The following is a 24,447-nucleotide window of genomic DNA, read 5'->3' on the forward strand; positions in this document are numbered from 1 at the left end:
AAATCAGGTGTGAGATCTGGGCAGTAGGATGGATGAGGAAGAATAGTCCATTAAAATTTTGTGAGTTTCTCTCAGGTGTGCAGGCTTGTGTGAGGCCGTGGGTTATCATGGAGAAGGAGAAGTTCGTTTGCGTTTTTGTGATGATGAACATGCTGAAGTAATGATGAACCCTTATTTCACTGCCTGTGATGTTGTTTGACAAAAATTGTGACGATCAGCCTTGTAACGTGCAAACAATTCCACACAGATGGTCCTCAGTTGCTCTTTATGATCTTCTATTAGGGGACGAGAAAACCTATGGGCACACACCTTTGAGTACCCCAACTGGTGGATGAGTATGTCAACACTACCAACAGAGACATTCAGTCATGGAGTGAGATGTTTGGGTTTGATCTGTCGATCACCTCAAATGAGATTGTCCGCACGTTCCAACTTTGCAGGAGTCACAGTCATTTGCGGCCGGCAGGCACGCTGGAGATCGGACAGGTTTGCGCGACATTGTTGTGATGATGTCAAATGCCTCACCCAACAACTCACCTTGTTTTTGTTACATGTGAGATCTCTGTAGACATTCTTTGAGCGCCTATTAACAGCTGCAATGCTCTGGTTCTCTGCCAAAAGAAACTCGATGACAACTCTCTGCTCGGAAGGCACTTCCGTTACAGATGGCATTTTGAAGGCCACATATTTTGCCACTACCTATTGGAGCTTCACGAAACTGTAGGGCCTGAAGAGGGAATATTCCACAATGTCCCACAACAAATGCCACATTTTTTCAATGGAAACTGGCTGAGAAAAAAAGGTTGCATTACTTATTGAACATCACTCATATGTTCCACAAAATGCCTTTACAGGTCTTGATGTAATCACCATTCTTGTCAATAACATAGATCCAGCTTTTCAGCAATTCTCATATTCTGGTTAGGATGCCATCTTTGTTGATTTACCTGATTATTCAGGTCACTGCATGAAAAACCTACTAACCGGTTTGAAAATGCTTCCCTCTGAATGGTTTCTTGACTTTCAGAAACAAAATCAGTTTGGTCGGTTCAGTTTCAGGACTGTAAGATGGATGAGGAATCCATCAATAATTCTCCAAAACTCTGTGCACCAGTCTGGTAATATCTGGTCAGCTGTTATCCAGAATGAGCATTCCACCTGTGGAAGTGTTGGACCTTGTTTGGCCAATCTTTGGCTGGAAAACACTTTCCAGGAAGTCTGTGTGGTGTCACCCTGTTACAGTGGTTTCCTGGGGCAATTTTTGTTGCTAGTATTCCATTCTTGTCATAAGCCACAATCATCTACAGCTTGACTTTGGACTGGATGCCATTTTTTTGGTCAAGGCGAGTCAGGGTGTTTCCACTGAGAGACTAGAGATTCCAATCCTGGCTCAAAATCTTGAATCTTCCGTCTGTGGTGACGAGACTATTTAAAAACTGAGCTTCCTCTGTCTAATAGCATTGACTCAAATGTGTGGTTTGCTTTTTTCTCTTCATCTATATGATGAAGAAGGCATTTTGCAGCTACTTTTCTCTTCTGTTGTTTCTAGCTTGTGGTTCTGAACACTGAACAGACAGATATGTTTGCTCCACTTGCAATTTCTTCATTTTTTTGGTGTTGCTCTCCTTGCAGATGTTGTCAGTAATGACAGCGGAAGTGTAGTTTGTTGCAGTTACTGGCTACTGCCTTCTTTTGTCTTCAGTACTTGTCTAGTCTTAATGGCACATTGTGCTTCAATCCATACTGTGAATTTCAATGTGTCAACCCCCCCCCCCCCTCAACTTTCAATTTTGATGTAAGACCTATGGTCACTAAATGAGATTTGATGTGAGTCCTTTTCTCTCTTCATTTCAAATGCAGCACATGCCTAACCTATGCACCTGCCACCCCTCCCTACTGCATTCCCAGCCAGCGAACCTGCTGTCTATCTCAAAGCCTCTGGCTACCCTATTTCAACAGAGTGCATTTTATACCATGATGCTAGCGCAGAAGCAAATATTGGTGGGGATCTGCCCTCTATTTTAACTGATGATGAGAGAAGTGTGACTAATATTTTAAAGTTTTGTGATGTGTCTGGAATCTGGCCTAAACTCTTAGGCTGTAGGTTTTAGTGTGCTGCAGAGTGACCGGCACCTTCTTTTTTATTTTTGTGGTCAGCCAGCCACACCCGTCTGCTCTGTTGTTTTAGTTCCTTATATCACTTTCTTCCCATAAAGTTAATATTTTAATATTGATGTGATACTTCGTTCTGTGCTACTGTATAGGTACACACATAGTTTTCCAACTTCTGTTATCTTTATTTTATGTGCTGTTTTATACTCCTGCTTAGTGTATTTTACCGACACTCATCTCCAACCGTTTTCATGCAGGTGCTGAAGACCTTGCTGTCGTGCAACCATACTGACATATCCATCCATCCTCTAGCTAGCCACCCGACCCGTCTTCTTTCCTCCTGGCTCTAGTTTTGCCTCTATCCACTACACTCAACACAAACCCCACCCCACAGACATGGGATTTGACCCAAGTCATTTTCTCCTTCCATTTCAAATCAGAATACCTCACTTAGAAGGCAAATGATTATAAAACAAAAAGCACATGGTGATAGCTGAAAGTCAGGCTCACAACTTATGCTTTGCATGTGGAATTATTCCACTGTTACGGACGCCCATGCATTTTATGCGAAATTTTTGAAATAGCCCTCATAGAGGGATGATACTGTAAACTGCATAGCAAGTACCATTGTTCATTATAGAACTATGAATCTAACCTTACACGATTAAAAAATTAGTTGAGAGAAGCTCATTTTTTTATTCGTGGAACTTGGACTAAAGAAAACTAGGTGATCACTCGGAAGACACTATGCCTGTTAGGAACAATAATTGTGATGTAGGGAATAAGCAGTCGCCAAACGACTGTTCATTTTTGTGTTCTTCTTTAGTGTCCAACACTAAGGTCAGTTCACATCAGTACATCATTCTACTCTTCTGTCAGCTATCCTCTTCATTTCTGTGAATAGGCCACTACCGACATCACTCATAATCTGCTGCATGTATCACATCCTCAGTCATCCTTGGCAATTCCTTCTGATGCTGTTGTGTCTCAAAATGTGTTTTACTAGTTTGTCTCTTCTTTTTTGGATGTGAATCCTTGGAGATCTGGTCTCCTGTGTTCTTCTCCGTGCTTTTTGATTGGTAAGTCTCCCTCCAGCTGGTTTTCAACATCTTTCTGTATCATCAAATCTCCAGGGCTTCTAGCCATCTTCTGCTTTTCTTACTGTACAGGATTCACACTCTTATTGGTCCACAGTCCAAATAAATACTTTCTTGATCCAGTTCCTTATTACCAAACTGATTTTCTCTCTGGTATGTTATTTCTCAAGTTAAATGCAATTTTGGCTCACAAGTTCTTTCCAACTCCTACCATCCCTTGAGATTCTGCTTCCATACCACACTGGTTATAGGAAGTCCTTTCCATTGAACTGAAGATCATCTGTAAATCTTCTTTTGTCTCTGTGGCCACTGTTACATCATCTACATATCACAGCATGTGTATCTTCTCTCCAATAATTTTGATTCCCGCTTCAGTTGTTTCACAAACTTGGTGTAAGGCTTCCCGGAGGTAAGCATTGCATAGAAGAGGGGAGGGAGCACATCCTTGCCGCAAATTTTTTCTAAGTATTGCTTCTCATTCCTTATGAAAATCCCCAATCACAGCTGCTTTGTTCTTAATGAAGGTGGGTGTCACCTGTGTATTTTTATACTTTAGACCTACTTTCTTTAACACTCTGAACATCTCTTGCCAGATAATGTCATCAGTTGTCTTTTCCAGTTCTACAAAGGCAACATAAGTTGGTTTATTTGTCTCTTATTGCTTTTCTATAAGAAGCCACAGTGTCAGTGCCAGAATCACCTCTCTTGTCCCCCCCCCCCCCCCCCCCTCGAATCCAAACTGACCTGCGCTCCATATGTCTTCCAACTTCTTTTCAACACTCCTCAGACTTATCCTTATGAACGTTTTTGATGCATGTGATGTAAGCATTAAAGCTCAGTACTTTCCACATTTCATAGTTTATGCCTTCTTTATAATAGGAGCTGTGATTCATTTCTGGAAATCAGTTGGTATGTCTCCTGTGTTATACATAAATCAAAAAAGTTTTGCATCACCCTGGTTCCTAGAACTCCTGAAGACAGATGATGACTGTGGATAGTGTATCACATACACAGACACAGTCCCTTTAACTGTTCAGAGATGTCACCAAACCTGGTCAAAGATGTGAACAACCATGCCTGGGCAGCGCCTATTAGATGGAAGGGGTCTGACAGCCGATCAATTCGTCATTCCATAAGGAAGGAGGTACATGGCTCGTGTCACCTGTAGTTCAACCATGCCTAGGTGGTCAATACCACAATTCGATTGTGTCCACATTGTTACTTTGTGCCAGGAAGGGCCTTAACAAGGCAAGTGTCCAGGCATCTCGGAGTGAAGCAAAGCGATGTTGTTCGGACATGGAGGAGATACAGATAGAAAGGAACTGTCGATGACATGCCTCCCTCAGGCCACCCAAGGGCTACTACTGCAGTGGATGACCGCTACCTACGGATTATCGCTCTGAGGAACCATGACAGCAACACCACCATCTTGAATAATGCTTTTCCTGCAGCCACAGGACATCGTGTTACGACTCAAACTGTACACAATAGGCTGCATGGTGCACAACTTCACGCCCGACGTCCATGGCAAGATCCATCTTTGCAACCACAACAACATGCAGCATGGTACAGATGGGCCCAAAAACATGCCGAATGGACTGCTCAGGATTGGCATCACGTTTTCTTCACTGCTGAGTGTCGCATATGCCTTCAATCAGACAGTTGTTGGAGAGATGCGTTTGGAGGCAATCCAGTCAGGCTGAACGCCTTAGACACACTGTCCAGCAAGTGCAGCAAGGTGGAGGTTCCCCGCTGTTTTGGGGTGGCATTATGTGGGGCTGATGTACGCCGCTGGTGGTCATGGAAGGCACTGTAATGGCTGCACTATACGTGAATGCCATCCTCTGACCGATACTGCAACCATACCCGCAGCATATTGTCAAGGCATTCATCTTTATGGATGACAATTTGCACCCCCATTGTGCACATCTTGTGAATGATTTACTTCAGGATAACGACATCGCTCGACTAGAGTGGCCAGCGCATACACCAGATATGAACCTATTGAACATGCCTGACATAGATTGGAAAGGGCTGTTTATGGACGACATGAGCCACCAACCACTCTGTGGGATCTATGCCAAATTGCTGTTGAGGAGTGGGACAATCTGGACCAACAGTGCCTTGATGAACTTGTGGATAGTATGTCACGACGAATACAGGCATGCATAAATGCAAAAGGATGTGCTGCTGGGTATTAGAGGTACCAGTGCGTGCAGCAATTTGGATCCCCACCTCTGAAGGTCTCACTGTATGGTGGTACAACATGCAATGTGTGGCTTTCATGAGCAATAAAAAGTGCGGAAATGATGTTTATGTGGATCTCTATTCCAATTTTCTGTACAGGTTCCAGAACTCTCAGAACCAAGGTGATGCAAAACTTTTTTTGATATGTGTAGATGGACCTAATCAGTTTCAGCAGTGTCACATTCACGCTGTTGCCAACATTCTCGGTTAGCTCTGTCATGTCATCAGTATCCATTGCTATTTTGTCCCACACGTTTCAAGAGCTTCCGGCAAATCTTCTTGCAGAATGATGTCTATTTTATTGTGTTTGTCTGCTCCATCTTGTTTTCCTAGTACATCCTTTGATGGAAGTGCTCTATCATACAATTCTCAGTGTATTATTTCTGTCTCCTCACCACAAATTCACCACAGAGCATTTTTCCATGTTTGTCTTGTACTGTACCTGGGACTGTTATTTTGCATTTGATGAAAATTTTGTTTGTTGTTTTGTACGCTATAAGTTTTTCTAGATTGCATATCTTCTACTTCTCTTCACATTTCCTCCAGAAAGCTTTATTTTGCTTTCTTAGGAGTTGCAGGACATCAAAGGAATGCTGATGTTGGCTGTATGTCTAATGACTGGAAGCTGTTATTGTTGTCATTGTTCTGTTACAGCCATTAATGATCCGCTATTCAACAGAGTCCTCCTCCAACTGATTGTAACACTCCTTGTCCAGTGCTGTCATTGGCAGTTGTTGTCCTCCATACAGCTGGAGTTAGTCTCACAATCTCCTTTGCCTTCCTTATTTGCTCCTAGGAAAAGCCCTTCTGTTGCTTGCATTTGTACAAGTTTCTTTTTCAAGTCGAAAGGAAAGAGATTTTTATATTTTTGTTGGAAATGGAGAGATACTGATACCTTCTTCCAAAATGTAGCTACGTTCTCAGCCTAGAGGAGAGAAATTTGTATTTGCCCCATTTCGGATTAAAGAGGGTAGGAATTCTTTGGATGACTGACCAGTACTGATAGGGTTTTGGATGGACTGAGTGTTCCGTAACCCTATATTCTGTGTCCATTTTGATGATGGATGCTGCCCAGCATTGACATTCTAAATAGCTGTCCTTGAGCTGGTTGGTTATGTTTATTGTTGCCCCTGTTTTCTACGTTATATTTGACATACTGTGTTCCAACAGGTTCCAAATGGGATATTGGGATTGTATGTAGTCAACAACAAAAGTGTCTTTAGTGTTCATACCATACAAGTTCAATCTTCCTTTTGAAAACAAGGCAAAGAAACATTTTCAGAAATATTTGTATTCCAGTTGTTGTTGACCCATATTTCAAAATCTGGTCCCCATTGTAGCAGTGATATACAAAGTGTCAGTAGGACTATGAAATTTAAAGACTAATTTAATTAAAACATTCCATATGACATGTATCCAACTTATATTGGTGATTAGGATACAGCTTGTACAACATATAAGTTTTGATTTTGCATGTTGGTACCTCAGATACCATAGATTTAAATGATAATTAAATGGACACCCTAGCTGCAAACAGGCGTTGATGTACTTCATTGGGGACATGTTGAAAATGTGTGCCCCGACCGGGGCTCGAACCCGGGATCTCCTGCTTACATGGCAGACACTCTATCCATCTGAGCCACTGCGGGCACAGAGGATAGTGCGTCTGCAGGGACTTATCCCTTGCACGCCCCCCGTGAGATCCACATTCCCAGCATGTCCACACTACTACATTCGTAGTGCGCCTAATAGATGTTTGCCCATCATACTCTTTATTCGTGGCAGATTAATCTACCAAGTCCTATATGAGTTCGGGCATAGAGTGTGCATTCGCACAAGAAGGTGCGAATGCACACTCTACGCGAATGCGCACTCTATGCCCGAACTCGTACGGGACTTGGTAGATTAATCTGCCACGAGTAATGAGTGTGATGGGCAAACATCTATTAGGCGCACTACGAATGAAGTAGTGTGGACATGTAGGGAATGTGGATCTCACAGGGGGCGTGCAAGGGATAAGTCCCTGCAGACGCACTATCCTCTGTGCCCGCGGTGGCTCAGATGGATAGAGCGTCTGCCATGTAAGCAGGAGATCCCGGGTTCGAGTCCCGGTCGGGGCACACATTTTCAGCATGTCCCCAATGAAGTACATCAACGCCTGTTTGCAGCTAGGGTGTCCATTTAATTATCATTTCATTTCTAGCAAAGCTGCATGGTCATCCACGGTAACTGTTCTTTCGGGAACAGATACTACCGTCATATATACCATAGATTTATTTGCCAGTTGTCAACTTTGCTTCAGTTTTCAAGTTGTAAACCTGTGCTTAAGTTTACATAATATAGTAGGACCTCAATAATCCAGAATGCTCAGGGATCTGTTGATGTCATATTATCAAGGGCATTTTTTTAAAAAAGGAGTCTAATGAAACCTATAGTCACAAAAGTAACTTATTTATTAAATAGAACAGGAGTGATTACATTATAAAAAATTAAAAATATGTATTAATTTGCTGGAAAACAGAAGTCCAATACTGTACTGTTCTATTAAATCAGTTTAAGGCTCAAAGTTTTTGGAAAGTTCAATATACATAAATAATTTTTTCTACACCAGTTGTGAAATGAAATAAACATCACTGATGTTAAAAGATCAAGAACAATATACTTAATAAAAACTGTTAGCTGGAATTTACAAGCAGTTTTTGGCGAGCAGCAAACAGTAAAGCCCCAAGTCAGTTGCAAATTACAAAGTGGTTTAAACCCAGTAGGCCAGAAACGAACAATCAAACCGTAAAACAGCCTCAAATTACGAAATGGTTCAAGCCAAAAAGGATGGTGGTGAATGAACCACAAATTTTGCAAGTTCCAAAAATAACTTCACCACTTGATTGTCACAAAGAAGCAGAAGCCATACTCAACAAACACACAAAGAAATTTTTAGGCATAATGTCACCTGCAGAAGAAAAAGAAGCAACAGTACCACCGCCACTGCCAATGATGACATCAACAAAAACAATGACAACAGAAGAAACAGCAATAACAACTAACCCTACATCAACAGCAGAAGAACCATCACTAGCCGAAGAAAAACCCACATCAGTTACAGCAGCAGCAGCCCCACCTCCGGTAGAAACAGTGTCAGTAAAAAAAGCAAATACAGTCACTGCACGAGAAAGCATGTCACCGACGGCACCAACAGCAGCGGCCACTGAACTTCCAATGACAGTAGCAGCTGATCAACACTGCCTGAGGAGGAGCCAAAGGCTAGGTACAGCTGCTTCAGTTAGTGATGATTTTTTATGGCATCAAACGAAGAAAAGGAAGAGATTGTGACAAATCCGCCTGAAATGTTGCAGATAAGTGTCAAAAATCCACAACAAAGCAGCGCTTGCCCAGGTATTGGCAAAATAACAAATACTTGCAAAACTTTCAAGATAATGAGTCAAAACATTGAGTGTCTCAAGAATAAAGTGTTAGAATTAGAAGTCGCCATAAACAATTTTGTAGATATCTCTTGTATGTGTCTATCACAACATTGGTGCAGGGTCAGTGAATTAAGTCTTATAAATATAGGCAATTTTGAATTAGCATGTCATTATTGCTGCAGTGTTTGTAAAAGTGGTGGATTATGCATATATACTAGGGCTGGGCTGGAGCATGAAGTTAGATCTGAAACATACCATCTAACTATCGAGAAACTTTTTGAATCATGTGCCATAGAGCTAAAATCTGATGGGAAGCATAAAAATCTAATTGTCATATCAATGTACAGGTCACCACTACGTGACAAAAGCATATTTTTTAAAAATTTGGAAGCAGTGCTAAACATTTTGTATAACAATGAAGTGAACTTATTACTACGTGGGGATTTTAACATCAACCTGTTAATTGAAAATGAAGAAAAAGACAGCTTTTGAGTATCATAAACAGCTTTCACATGACACCACTCTTCACAGACCCCACTAGAATAACAGTCATCTTCATCCCTATTAGATAATATCTTTACAAATATCGGAAATGATGAGAGTTTCACTCTGCAGCGAAGTGTGCGCTGATATGAAACTTTCCTGGCAGATTAAAACTGTGTGCCGGACCGAGACTCGAACTCGGGCAATCTCATTCTGGGAACATCCCCCAGGCTGTGGCTAAGCCATGTCTCCGCAATATCCTTTCTTTTAGGAGTGCTAGTTCTGCAAGGTTCGTAGGAGAGCTTCTGTAAAGTTTGGAAGGTAGGAGACGAGGTGCTGGCAGAAGTGAAGCTGTGAGGACAGGGCGTGAGTCGTGCTTGGGTAGCTCAGTTGGTAGAGCACTTGCCCGCGAAAGGCAAAGGTCCCTAGTTCGAGTCTCGGTCCGGAACACAGTTTTAATCTGCCAGGAAAGTTTCATCGAAAATGATGTTGCTGAGGCACAAAATGTAAACTTAAGTCTTTCAGACCACAACACACTACTAACATGCATAAATTCTTCTGTACCTGAGGTGGTTAAGTACAAGTGTGAAAATAAAAGGCACTTCTACCCAGAAAAGGGTAATATTTTTATCCAATAGTTAGCAAAACAAACCTGGGAAGATGATGTTGAATAACCTTTCCTAAAACCATGTTGGGTTTCTCATAGCACTTTTTCTTCGACGAGAAAGTTTTCTAACTGAAGTGAAATAATCTTTTCTGATACTTTGCTTAGGACTGGAATTAAGCTAATGGGTCGGTAGTTTTCGACTTTTTTGATACTACATTTTTTGTGCAATGGATTGACTATGGTATATTTTAATTCAGATGGAAACACAACTTTATTCAAACTTTCATTGAAGAGGTGGACCAGAACAGGTATGAGTGACTGTTTGCATCGTTTTAATATAATGGAGGAGATTTCATCCCATCCCTTAGAGAATTTGTTTTGCATTTTATTTATTATTCCCTCTACTTCAGTTGTATCTGTTTCATACATAAACACTGATTTTTGCACCTGGTAAGGAGTTCTGTAGTCATCAGTGTCAGAGGTCACACACATATCACCTGAATTTATACAGTGGGTATTAATAACATTACTGATCATATAAGGACCTGAAATATTTACATTATCAGTCATTAGTTGGATATTGTTGACACTAGGCTTTGGTTTTCTGCTGATTCTCTCATTTACACAGTTCCATACTGATTTGCTTATGTTATTTGAGGTAGCCATACCCGCCCACTTCCTGCTACACTGACAAAAACCACTGTAGGGGAGTTACGTTGGAAATTCTTTTCCCACCCATACCCAGATAGCACAGTGAGCCGGTTTCAAACTTGTTTCCAGATGTAAAGTTCAAGTATATAAGCTTGATCAAAGCTGGAATATTCAAGCCTGTTAGTTGGATTCAAACTTGAAACAAACATCAAAGTTGGCGGAGTTCAAGCTATATTTCAAGCTTGACTTATCAAGTTTGGCTCCAGCTGTATCTACACACGTGGAATACAGCCTGGTATTTACAGCTTGTTTTAAGCTATATAATTATTAATCTGAATTTATTGAACCTAATTAATTAAATAAATATCAGAATGGAAATGGTGTGAAAAAAATTATCAAGACATGTATGTTTAAAAATTTTTATTTTCAAAGTGTTTAAAATTGTTTTATTTTAAAATTTAATTATTCTGAAGCCCCTCCGGCCCCAGCACACAGACCAGAGCAGGATCAAATATCGCTGACTTCTGCTGGTATAATGATCCTGTAACAGGTAAAAGAAAATGTTAGCCATACCTAAACATAAAAAATGTAAAAAGTTGAAACTGATCAACCTAAATATAATTTATGCCCCAGATTAGCAAAATAACTTCAAACTCACTGATGTAGTAAGAATCATTAACTAGTATAAACGCCACTGAGTAAGCAGCTGCTTCTGGTGACTTCATTCCAAAGGGTTTTTAAAGTAATTTGAAATAACTTTTTGTTTGAAATTTTGAAAGTAAAGATGACATTTGGGTAATTTTGCGGTGACTTCATGAAGAAGCCACACATCACTATTTCTAACAGTTTCAGGGCCATTTAATCTGAATTATAAAGAAACAATTACTTGAAATCATATACACCTCATACTGTAAGCTTATAAGGAAACTACCGTTTAGAAAAATGTAGACGGTTTATTCTATCCACAATTATATTTTGGTGAGTAAAACTGAATCAAAATGAAATAAAAGATGAAATCGAAATGAATTTAAGAAATTACCAGTTCAGTGGAACTGAAATGTAAAAGAACAAAAAATGTTCTCCTTGTCATATTTTAATATTGCTTTTTATTAGATTTCAGCCACATTACAAATAACAATAAAAGTAAAAAGTATCAGTAGGCCTTGCAGTATTATTTCACCTAGGGAACAACAAAATTAAGAGCAATTGAAGACCAGTCAAAGCTAAGTAAATAAAAAATACTGACACCTATGTAGTGACTGGTTCTTGATGCACTTTTCCCGTTCACCATGTCATTACTATTTGTATTAGCAAAGAAACTTTTCACACTTCACGATTATTCATTCATGGTGTGACACGCGCGAGTATTTACAAGTAAACAAATGTAATAGGGCAATATATATAAAAAGGCGAGATTTTAAAAAGGTAAAATAACAGTAAGTTTTAAGTTATTAGTGCCACGTACTAGAGAGCTAGTTTAAAATGACCTCTTTTTGCTGAACAACTTGTAATATGTTTTCTTAGCTGGTAATCCATTTCACTTTCATCCAGGTTCAATTTTTCTACGTAAAAGAATATGATATTTCTTTTCATATATAAAAACAAAGATGAGGTGACTTACCGAACGAAAGCGCTGGCAGGTCGATAGACACACAAACATACACACAAAATTCAAGCTTTCGTAACAAACTGTTGCCTCATCAGGAAAGAGGGAAGGAGGGGGGAAGACGAAAGGAAGTGGGTTTTAAGGGAGAGGGTAAGGAGTCATTCCAATCCCGCGAGTGGAAAGACTTACCTTAGGGGGAAAAAAGGACAGGTATACACTCGCACACACGCACATATCCATCCACACATACAGACACAAGCTCATCATCCGGGAGTGGTAGATGGTGGAAGTTGTGTTGGGAAAGGAGATGGAGGGTGTGGAGATGGAGAGAGGGAGGGACACAACGGTAAAGGCGCAGCAACTGGTTGGGAGTGGAGAGGAAGGGAGACACCAGGGGGTGAGGGGGATCGAGGCGGCGAACAATATATAGTGTGCGGATGTGTTCAAGGAAAAGGAGAAGGTGGGGGACAGAGTCAGAGCGACTGCAAGGCTTATAAACGCTTGTGGCGCTTCCCGTGGACGTCTATGGAAGCTACGCTGCGCGCGCATCTGCTGTACAGCCTCCCAGAGAAATTACAGTTTATTTCAAGCTTGGGAAATTTATTTTAATTCAAGCTAAATTTTTACAGCTTGATGTAAACTGTGTAACAGGTTGATTTTTCAATCTTGAATTTTCAACTGAACCTAAACTCATATCCATCTTGAAATAAGCTGTGTAACAGGTTGATTTTTCAATCTTGAATTTTCAACTGAACCTAAACTCAATATCCACCTCGAAATAAGCTTGAGTGCTAGCTGGGATATTATTCACCTCATCCTGCACTCTCAGATTTTCACCCTTTCTGCTCTCTGTCAAACAACCTTCAAGGAACTTTCTTTCCAGATGAAAATATGTTCCGAGAATGTGGCTCAATGAGATCTTCGCCTCAAAACCACATGATTTCTACAGTTGTAGAATCAAAAAGTTACCCCAAAATTGGCAGACTGTTGTAAATGGTGAATGAGAATATATTATTGATGACTATAAACTTTCTGTTACATGTATTTGTTGTGTTTATTAAAGTTGTAGAAGAATGCTATGAACTTATGCACTAACCCAATGTTAGTTCTGTTGATATATCAAAGACCATAATGCTTATCATGAATTTGATGTAGAGAACAAGCAGTTAGCTATCTAACTAACTAATGTACTAACAAAGTCATGGAGCCCACTTGGATACATAATAAAAGGACAGGAAACTAATGGTCTAGAGTTTACTAGTATAAATATCACAATAAGCTGCCCCTTTGGAGACCTCAGATGACAAATTTTGCTCATGCTATTACATTCAATAAAGAAATTGTTGCAGATATCTTTAATAACTACAAAAAGAACCTCGATTACACTCCTTTGAAACAAAATGACATATATGGAACTGTGATGAAACTTTATTACGCTCCATCCACAAGCCCTCAAAAGTTCTGGTACCGAAAGGTTTGAGGAACTGTCTCTGATGGGAGAGATTTGTGCCACGAATGCTGCTGGCAACAATATCTCACATCTGTTTAATTTTCCCAGAGCTATTTTCATGCATCCTAAGCTGAATGGAGCATGTAGAGGATTAACTGGAGCTGGCAATTCTTAAGGCTGCTCTTAGTTTTGATGTGTTTTTCCAGGCTGGCTGGCCTTGTGGGATTTTACTTTTAATCTTTGTCTTGTGCACATTTTGTAAGGATGACTAATTTATGCAACACGATGGATCATTGCTTTGTGAGCCAGAACCTGAAAATGGTCATTGAAAGCAACCAAAACTAGTCATCATGGCTTAATTGTATAATACAATTTGCAGCCTAAGCAGTAAAAATTTTTTATGTTAAATTTTTTTTATTCAGTAAATTATTTTAAGGTTGCTGTCTCCTTCCTGACACTGTGAGGCTTCAGTAATGCAGGTAAGTCCATGATGTGTCACAATTTGTGAGTGATTCATATGCTTCATCAAACACAAAATTGAAGGATTTCAGTGCAGCAGTACCGTAAGTGAAAATATCTCTACACAAGGTATGTTCCTTGTATCATTTGTTATCAAAGCACTAATAACGGAAGGATTGGAAGTAAGCAAAGAAGCTCCTTCTCTCGTAATCCCACCAGATATATCGACAGATGATGTAATTACATGTATGTCCAATAAAGTCACTAGATGCAGCGCAGAAACCTACATGTGTTCATGCCAGGTCACACAGAAAAATAGCTGGGCAGTTCTAAGAGCTGCTGCAGACTGCTAAGGTCTCACCTATCACAACTAGCTGATGTTTACAGCAAGCTCTGCAATGTGCTTATTGACAATGAGCCTGTGCTCTGTGGTTTTCCTTCTGGACTGTTCATTGGACACTGTCGAGCCTACCGTCAACATTTGGCTAGTGCACAGACTTGTCCGAATGCCTAAAGTGATACTGTCTTTGCTCACTGTGTAAGTTCTTTGACAAAGTTTCACTGGACTGTATAGATCGTGAAGTATCCACCTTCAGAAGTCTTTTGTTTATTGTATTTCCAGAAGAGTCAGAAAGTATTACTTTCTGTGATAAGTTATGCTTAATAAAACCTATGTTGTTGGAGAAGCAAATTTACATCACTCTCTGCCACAAAAAATGTTTGTTCAGCAAGTTACATTGAAATTAATTTTTTAAATCAAATAATCATATATTTGATGCTGTCAGATGTTTGACTTTACCTAAAGCACAGCGGAGAAAGGAAACCCAAAAAGGTAGGCCTATACTAAAGTCAAGAATGTTAACAGACACAATTGTGAAACCTGCATTGGAAGCTGGAAAAGTGAAAATCATTTCTAAGTTATTCTTAAAATCAGCAAAAATATCATTGTGAACCTAATACAAAGAAAGCTAGTGAAAGTTGTTTTGACATGACATTGAGAGTTCTGGAGCACAAGCTGAGGTTTTGTTCTTTGAAGTAGGGTGAGAATACTTTGTGTAATACACGACAGGAGGCCAGTTTAGTGTAGGTTAGTTCATTTGCCTGTTCCACAGCTCATATTCGCGACAACTTGTCATCATATGGAATGTGTCAATAATTCACAAGTATGGTAGATTTTCTCTGTGACAACATGGCTGCATGCTGACCATTTAAATAACTGGATACTTTGTTTTAATCTGCAACAAAATATTATAAATGTAACCCAGTCACATAGGCCCTACATACTAACTACTCAGGAAGTCATGTGAGTAGTAGAAGGAGCTGTCAGGAGAAATCACTGCAACAGGTTTTTTAACTTTCCCTGTTCGCCAACAGCTTTAATTTACAATGGAGATGGTCAAATATTTTCATGGCTACATACTTCACCTCTCTCTGTGCTAGAGAAAGAGCAAGAGTAACGTGAGCAGTGTGAATGTTTCAGCCTCTCTTTCAATAAAAATACATCTCACAAAGGGGATTAAATTTTTGTACATTTATCAAGTCAGAAGACATTGGAGCAGAACCAGCCACCGAGACAATGAAATTTGCTCAGGTGTTGGTTTATTTTGCATATTTCATTCTCTGTTGTTTCATGGAGTTATCTTCTGAGCCATACACCTCAAGTAAATATTCATTAGAAGCAAGTAGCAGTAATATTGTGTAAATCAGATACCTGCACATCTTGTAGAATCCTCTTAAGGATGTTGGAATCCTTATGCTTACATCTACAGTTCAGGTTGGCATTACTTAAGCTGGTGGAAAAGTATTCAGCAAGCTCTCAGCTAACATAAAGGAAGCTGGTTGAAACCTGATAGCAGTAAGATTTTTTGGGAAAGTTTAAGTACAAGGATAGGCAAATGGGAAATTGAGGTGGCATATTTGTTGCAGTAATAGGAAACTCAAATCCACCAAGACAGAAATTCAAGCTGCACATGAGATTGTTTGGGCAAGATTTATTATCAGGGGTGGGTATAAAATTATAATTGGGTCCTTCTATCACCCACAAGACTCATTCCTGACATAACCAAAAACTTTACAGAATATCTCAGTTCACTTGTACATTCCCCTATCATACTGTGAACATCAGTGGAGACTTCAATCATCTAATAATTGTATGAAGGCTTTCACGACCGGATGACATATCTTCTGGTGAACCTTCCGGGATGTAAGGTCGTGGTCGATGAAACTCTTCAGCTCCTAACGTTTCGTCCAGAGCTGCACTGGACATCTTCAGAGGGGTGTTTCTCCTCCGGTGAGTCAGTCAGCAAGACTCACTGGAGGAGAAGCACCCCTCTGAAGATGTCCAGCGCAGCTCTGGATGAAACATTAGGAGCTGAAGAGTTTCATGGACCACGACCTTACATCCCGGAAGGTTCACCAGAAGATACATCTAATAATTAATTGGGAAAACTACTGATCTGATATAATTAAATTTTCCTTGAGACATATGAGTCTCAACTTTATCTATAATAATGATGGAAGCTGAAGAAATGAACTAAAATTTGTACCATAGCCAGGACTTGAAGCCATGTTACCTTGCTTACTTTTTTTATTAATCTCATTTTGTTCACTTGTGTTCATTGCATGTGCTCGGGGCAGACGTCATAAGACATCGGTTTAAGTTGGTTGTTGAGCCATTAACTCAGATTTTCTATTACAGAGGGCAGCTAACCCTCTGACTGAACACGCTGAGCTATGCTTACTAGGCATGTATGCTAGCCACTACTCCACCGTAGCAGTGAAGGTAACACAGCTGCTGGTCAAACCTGGTCCAGTACTCTCTGTGTCACAAATTTCAATTCACCTGCTCAGCTTATTTTTCCTTTCTTAAATCATCACTATTGCAGAGGCTCTCCAGTATTGGAAAGCACTCAGCTTTGGACAGAATGGGGAAGTTCTGCCTGTGCTTCAGGCATAGGTCCAGGTTCAAGTCTGGGCTGTGCCAAATTTTTTAAGTTAATTTCTTCAACTTCATCATTATTGCAGAGAAAATTATAGTTTTATTAGTCGTGCATGTCATAAGACATCCTGTGAAACATTACTAAAAGCTTTCTCTGAAAACTACCTAGAGCAGATGGCTACAAACCCTGCAAACAATGAAAATATGTTGGATCTAATGGCAACAAATAGACCAGACATCTTTGGGACGTTCACAGTGAAACTGGTGTCAGTGACCATGATCTGATTCTGGCAACAATGATTACCAAAGTACAAAGGAGAGCTAAAACAAGCAGAAAGATATGCGTGTTCAGTAAACTAGATAAGAAATTGTTACTGTCATATCTCAATGAGGAACCTGAAGATTTCAGCACAGGGTAGGAGCATGTAGAAGAACTATGGCTCCAGTTTAAAAGAATATTTGGCCCTGCATTGGATAGATACGTATCCAGTAGGACTGTTTATAATGAGAGGGAACCTCCATTGTATACAGTAAGTGTAAAGAAACTTCTAAAGAAACAAATATTACTGCATAATAGGCGTAAAACAAAGCATTAGGGCCATAGATGGAGAGATGCTGAATGAAATGCATTTGGCTATCAAGAGAGTAATGTGTGATGTCTTCAATGACTACCAGAGCAGAATACTGTCAAATTATCTTCCACAAAACCCAATGAAATTCTGGTCCTATATGAAGGCTGTTAGTGGAAGCCAAACCAGAGAAAGCCAATAATATTCAATATAATTTACAAAGCCTTAACCATAGTTCTACCTGCTTCTTGTACCAGAAAAGGTTAGCAGAAAAACTTGCTGCCATTGAAGAAACCTCTGCAGATAAGATGTATGAGATGGTTAAAGAAGCCATCCATAATGCAGCTTATGAAGCACTGGGAAAAAAAGAAATCCGAAAGAGTAATAGAATATGTGATGAGTGATGGAACCACTCGGCACAAGAGAAGGTAGAAAGTAAGAAGAAAGCTTATACTAAATGGTTGAACTCAAGATCAGACAATGACTGGCTGGAATACAGAGAGCGGAGAAGAGATGCGCAGAAAACAATAATTAAGGCAAAAAAAAGAAGCCTGGCAGAAAACTGGTGAAGATATAGAAAAAAGCATGGGGAATACATGAGCAAATAAAGCCTGGAAGGTATTAAAAACAATGAGAACACAGAATAAAGATAAAGCAAATATAAACCTCATTAGCATGCAGGAATGGGTACAACACTACCAAGGACTACTAACTGAGAACAGAGCTTCATTCCTGAGAACCCACCAGGCATTGAAATCAGTAATGATAATACACCACCGATAATCCCAAAGGAAGTCCAAAATGCAATGAATGCCATGAAAAACAGAAAGTCGCCAGGTCAAGGATTAATTTATATAGAACTGGTTAAAGCAGCACCGACAAAACTCTTTGAGATATTGGCAGTGATTTTTGACAAATGTCTTACAGGTGACGAAGCGCCAAAGGAGTGGAAAAAGGCAACAGTTACATCAATATTTAAGAAGGGCGACAGGAGGCATTGTGCAAACTATCGTGGTATTAGTGTGATGCCATCCATGGCAAGAGTCTATGGCCATATCCTAAAAAAGAGGATAGAAGAAGAAATAACTGAATCTGAAGAACAAAATGGATTCAGATCTGGTCGCTCCTGTACTGATGGAGTATTTACCCTCAAAAACCTAGTGGAGAAAAGGACAGCAAGGGGCCTTACGACCCACCTTGTCTTTGTAGACCTCCAGGAAGCTTACGATACAGTTCCACAGAACAAGCTATGGACAAGTCTAATTGATAATGGTGTGTCACCGAGCTATGTGAAAGCTGTCAGACTTCTCTATCAAGGTTGTATGGCAATGGTAAAAATGAGAAATCAACTATCTCAAGAGTTTGAGGTGACAAAGGGACTATGCCAGGGATGCACACTTGCCCCTACATTCTTTGAGGTCTACCTAGAGGAGGCACTAAAATCATGGAAAAGGAAATGCGGAGGAATAGGTTTCCCTATAGATGACGAGATCTTGTTCACTCTATTTTTTGCTGACAACCAAGTGTTAGTAGCTGGAGATGAGAAAGATGCAAATTACATGCTCTGCAAATTAATAGAAGAATATGAAAAATGGGGTCTTGTCATAAACGTATCTAAAACAGAATATCTGAAAATGCGAGAAAATACTGTTAACGACTTACAGCTCGGTTCTGATACTGTTAAAGGGTGTCATAATTTTAAGTACTTTGGAGTGACACTGTCATCCAATGGTAGAAGTATGGATGATGTAAACAATAAAATAGGCCAGGGCAAGTGAGCCATAAAACAACTAAATGGTATTGTCTGGAACAAAAACATAACGCGCAGAACAAAACATACCATCTACCACACAATTATTGAAAGTATCACAACATATGGTGCAGAGTTATGGGAACTAACTCAGAAGCAGAAAGATCGCCTGCTGGCTGTCGAGATGGATTTCTGGAGATGGAGTTGTGGATACTCCAGACTTGACCATATTAGAAATGATAGGATCAGAGGGGTTATGAATGTCAAAAGCACAATCCTGGCCTACACAGAAAGGAAGTGCCTACTCTGGTATGGTCACTTACAGCATATGACAGACACAAGATGGCCAAAACGGGTACGGCAATGGACTCCACATCAAAGAAGAAAGCACGGTAGACCTGCGAGATGCTGGAAAGACGACGTCAATGAAGCAATGGCAGCGAGATAGGTCTTAATGAAGGAGACTCGAATGACTGTGAATGATGGAGACTGGGATGTGAGAGGCAGCGGCAGCCGTAGAAACCTCACTCATATATAATATGTATAGTGGCACCAAAGCTAATGTACAGTCTCTAGCAAATGAGGCAGGAACTGAAATTGAGGGTAGCAAAACAAAAGCTGAAATGCTTAACTCTGTTTTCAAATGTTTCTTTACAAAGAAAAGTCCAGGATAATTGCCCCAATTTAATTCTCTACCACTGAAACGATGCAGGAAATCACCATTGACATCAGTGGTGTTGAGAAACAGCGGAAATCATTAAAATTGACCAAAGGTCCAGGGCCCGATGGAATCCCTATCAGATTCTATATGAATGTGCAGCTGAGTTAGCCACTCTTCTGACTGTAATCAATCATACACTCCTGGAAATGGAAAAAAGAACACATTGACACCGGTGTGTCAGACTCACCATACTTGCTCCGGACACTGCGAGAGGGCTGTACAAGCAATGATCACACGCATGGCACAGCGGACACACCAGGAACCGCGGTGTTGGCCGTCGAATGGCGCTAGCTGCGCAGCATTTGTGCACCGCCGCCGTCAGTGTCAGCCAGTTTGCCGTGGCATACGGAGCTCCATCGCAGTCTTTAACACTGGTAGCATGCCGCGACAGTGTGGACGTGAACCGTATGTGCAGTTGACGGACTTTGAGCGAGGGCGTATAGTGGGCATGCGGGAGGCCGGGTGGACGTACCGCCGAATTGCTCAACACATGGGGCGTGAGGTCTCCACAGTACATCGATGTTGTCGCCAGTGGTCGGCGGAAGGCGCACGTGCCCGTCGACCTGGGACCGGACCGCAGCGACGCACAGATGCACAACAAGACCGTAGGATCCTACGCAGTGCCGTAGGGGACCGCACCACCACTTCCCAGCAAATTAGGGACACTGTTGCTCCTGGGGTATCGGCGAGGACCATTCGCAACCATCTCCATGAAGCTGGGCTACGGTCCCGCACACCGTTAGGCCATCTTCCGCTCACGCCCCAACATCGTGCAGCCCGCCTCCAGTGGTGTCGCGACAGGCGTGAATGGAGGGACGAATGGAGACGTGTCGTCTTCAGCGATGAGAGTCGCTTCTGCCTTGGTGCCAATGATGGTCGTATGCGTGTTTGGCGCCGTGCAGGTGAGCGCCACAATCAGGACTGCATACGACCAAGGCACACAGGGCCAACACCCGGCATCATGGTGTGGGGAGCGATCTTTTACACTGGCCGTACACCACTGGTGATCGTCGAGGGGACACTGAATAGTGCACGGTACATCCAAACCGTCATCGAACCCATCGTTCTACCATTCCTAGACCGGCAAGGGAACTTGCTGTTCCAACAGGACAATGCACGTCCGCATGTATCCCGTACCACCCAACGTGCTCTAGAAGGTGTAAGTCAACTACCCTGGCCAGCAAGATCTCCCGATCTGTCCCCCATTGAGCATGTTTGGGACTGGATGAAGCGTCGTCTCATGCGGTCTGCACGTCCAGCACGAACGCTGGTCCAACAGAGGCGCCAGGTGGAAATGGCATGGCAAGCCATTCCACAGGACTACATCCAGCATCTCTACGATCATCTCCATGGGAGAATAGCAGCCTGCATTGCTGCGAAAGGTGGATATACACTGTACTAGTGCCGACATTGTGCATGCTCTGTTGCCTGTGTCTATGTGCCTGTGCTTCTGTCAGTGTGATCATGTGATGTATCTGACCCCAGGAATGTGTCAATAAAGTTTCCCCTTCCTGGGACAATGAATTCACGGTGTTCTTATTTCAATTTCCAGGAGTGTAGATCATTCGAACAAAAAGCACAGGTCACACCTGTCTAAAAGAATGGTAGCAGAAAGTGATCTGCAACACTACCATCCAATATCCTTGACATCGATTTGTTACAAATTCTGAGAACATATTCTGAGCTCAAAAGTAAAGAGGTACCTTAAACAGAATGACCTCCTCAGTGAAACTAGCATGGATTCTGAAAACGTTAGTCATGTGAAACCCAACTTGCACTCTCCTCACATGACATACTGAAAGCTATGTATCAAGGCAGTCGGTCAGATGCAGTATTTTTTTATTTCCAAAAGCATTTGTTGTCCGTGCCTATCTCGATATGACCTTTCGTGGGTGATGAATTGGTCATGATGGGCCAACGGTTTGGCCTCCACGCTCTCCTGACATAACCCATTAGACTTCTTTTTATGGGTTTATGTCAAAAGTACAATCATATAGGATATCAAGTGAAATGCATGACTGGAATGAGGACTTTTTGGTAGAAGGAACACAGCATGTTATCTTGGATGGAAAGCCATCCTCAGATGTAGAAGTCAATTCGGTGGGCCCTGTGGAAGTGTGTCGGGACCCTTGCTGTTCATTTTGTATATTAACGACCTTGCAGACAATATTAATAGTAACCTGAGACCTTTTGCAGATGATGCAATTGTCTATAATGAAGTACTGTCTGAAAGAAGCTGCATAAATATTCAGTAAGATCTTGATAAGATTTCCAAGTGGTGCACAGATTGTCAGCTTGCCATAAATTTTCAGAAATTTAAAATTGTTCACTTCAAGAATGGAAAAATGTAGTATCCTATGACAGTAATATCTATGAGTCCCTGTTTGTATCAGCCAACTCCAGCAAATACCTGGGTGTAGCACTTTGGAGGGATATGAAATGGAGTGAACACACAGGTTCAGCCATGGGTAAAGCAGATGGTAGACTGCAGTTTATTGGTAGGATACTGGGGAAGTGCAATCACTCTACACAGGAGATTGCTTACAAATCACTCATGTGATCGGTTCTGTAATATTGCTCAAGTCTGTGGGGCCCGTACCAAACAGGACTAACAGTGAATATCAAACGTATACAGAGAAGGGCAGCAGGAATGGTCACAGTTTGCTTAATTGATGGGATGGTGTCACAGATATATTGAAGGAACTGAACTGGTAGACACTTGAAGATAGATGTAAACTATCCTGAGAAAGTCTGTTAACAAAGTTACCAGCTTTAAATATTGATTCTAGGAATATACTACAATCCCTTATGTTTTGCTCACATATGGACCATTAGGATAAGATTACAATAATTACTGCATGCACAGAGGCATTCAAACAATCTTTCTTCCTGTGCTCCATACATGAATGGAAGAAACCATAATAAGTGGTACGATGGGACGACCTCACTGCCATGCACCTCATGGTGGGTTGCTGAGTATAGATGTAGATATGGGAACTTCCTCCCAATTCAAAATAAAATAAGCAAACATATTTCATTAGCCACTCCTACAAGTTACATGGTAATCTAGATTCAAGGATTGAAAATTCCTGTTAGCTACATATCAAAGGTAAAGGTGCATGACAAGTAATACACTGTAAACATATCTCTCATTTATTATTATTTACTCATCCAAAAATATTTCCAGATTGTGGAATACAGTAAAAAAATACTGTCACATAAAAACACATATACTTACGTAATGTACAAAAACAAAAGTGTTTGAACATAGCATATCTCTTTTTCTTGTATAAAAGAACTTGCACTATTTGCAGTAGCTGTACAGTCTTGTTTCTAGTCTCTTGTATTTCTAAACTTCTAAAGAATCTGCTACTTAATACTAGCAATGTTCCAATAAGAGTGCCCTTGCCCCTTGCCGTTTGGGGGGGAGGGGGGGGGGGGGGGGAAAGAAAGGATGATGTAATTATTACATTAGGTAGAAAACTGTTGTAAATTTGTGTAACACTATTTGTAGCAGAGAGTTTGTTAGCTAATGTCCTCACTGATTAGATATGAAGCTGTTTGTTTTGCCTTGTATGATGCTCATAGACATTAAAGTTTTATTTATGTCTTTTAAATTCTTTCCAACATATTTACAAATTTATAGTATATTCATTCCAGGAAGTGGGAGCATTGACAACATTTGAAAGAGGTGTTTGCAAGAATCTGTTTGTTGAGCAGTTCTTTTCTGAGTTAAGAAAATAACTCTACTAGGGGGTGTATTATGCCAGGCTCAGAATATAGTTCCGTACAAAAGGATGCTGTGGAATTGGACAAGGTAGGCAATTTGACCAGTGTGAAAAGTTGTAATAGTGAACATAAACTATAACATATTTTATTTTGCATTCCTTTGTTTAAATGTGTACTGTATGCCATTTGAAGTCATATGCCTAAAAACTTTGTCTCCAAGAAAGATGCAACTTTGTTTTGGAGTTTACTGTCAAACTGATGTTGCATGCAACATCTTTTAAATAGAAATTAAGGAAGATGAATTTTTTTATGTTTGTCGGTAGCTTGTTCCCTTCAAACTGTCTGTTTAGTTTTGCAGTAGTTTTATTTACAGCTGCTTGCAGTTATCTTGGGATGTTTTCTGTAATAAGGGTGCTCCTGTCATCAGCAATGAAGGTATTTGTTTGTGACTCATGTTTAGCCTAAATCGGTTATAATAATGAACACTCACTCACACTCAAACTCACACAGCCACACTCTCTCTCTCTCTCTCTCTCTCTCTCTCTCTCTACTTTTTTTCTGCATCAGAGAAAAAACGTCCTAGTATTTTTCTATCTCTCTTTAGTT

The 24,447-nt window shown here is 40.7% G+C and overlaps 1 non-coding gene across 1 annotated transcript; it reads left to right on the plus strand.

Moving 5' to 3' along the window:
- The first annotated feature begins 7,501 nt into the window (after positions 1 to 7,501).
- On the plus strand, positions 7,502 to 7,576 carry Trnat-ugu. Its single transcript has one exon. It is a non-coding gene; the product is annotated as a tRNA-Thr (tRNA).
- The last annotated feature ends 16,871 nt before the right edge of the window (positions 7,577 to 24,447 follow it).

The sequence above is a fragment of the Schistocerca piceifrons genome, chromosome 11 (assembly GCF_021461385.2).
Source record: "Schistocerca piceifrons isolate TAMUIC-IGC-003096 chromosome 11, iqSchPice1.1, whole genome shotgun sequence".
NCBI lineage: Eukaryota > Metazoa > Arthropoda > Insecta > Orthoptera > Acrididae > Schistocerca > Schistocerca piceifrons.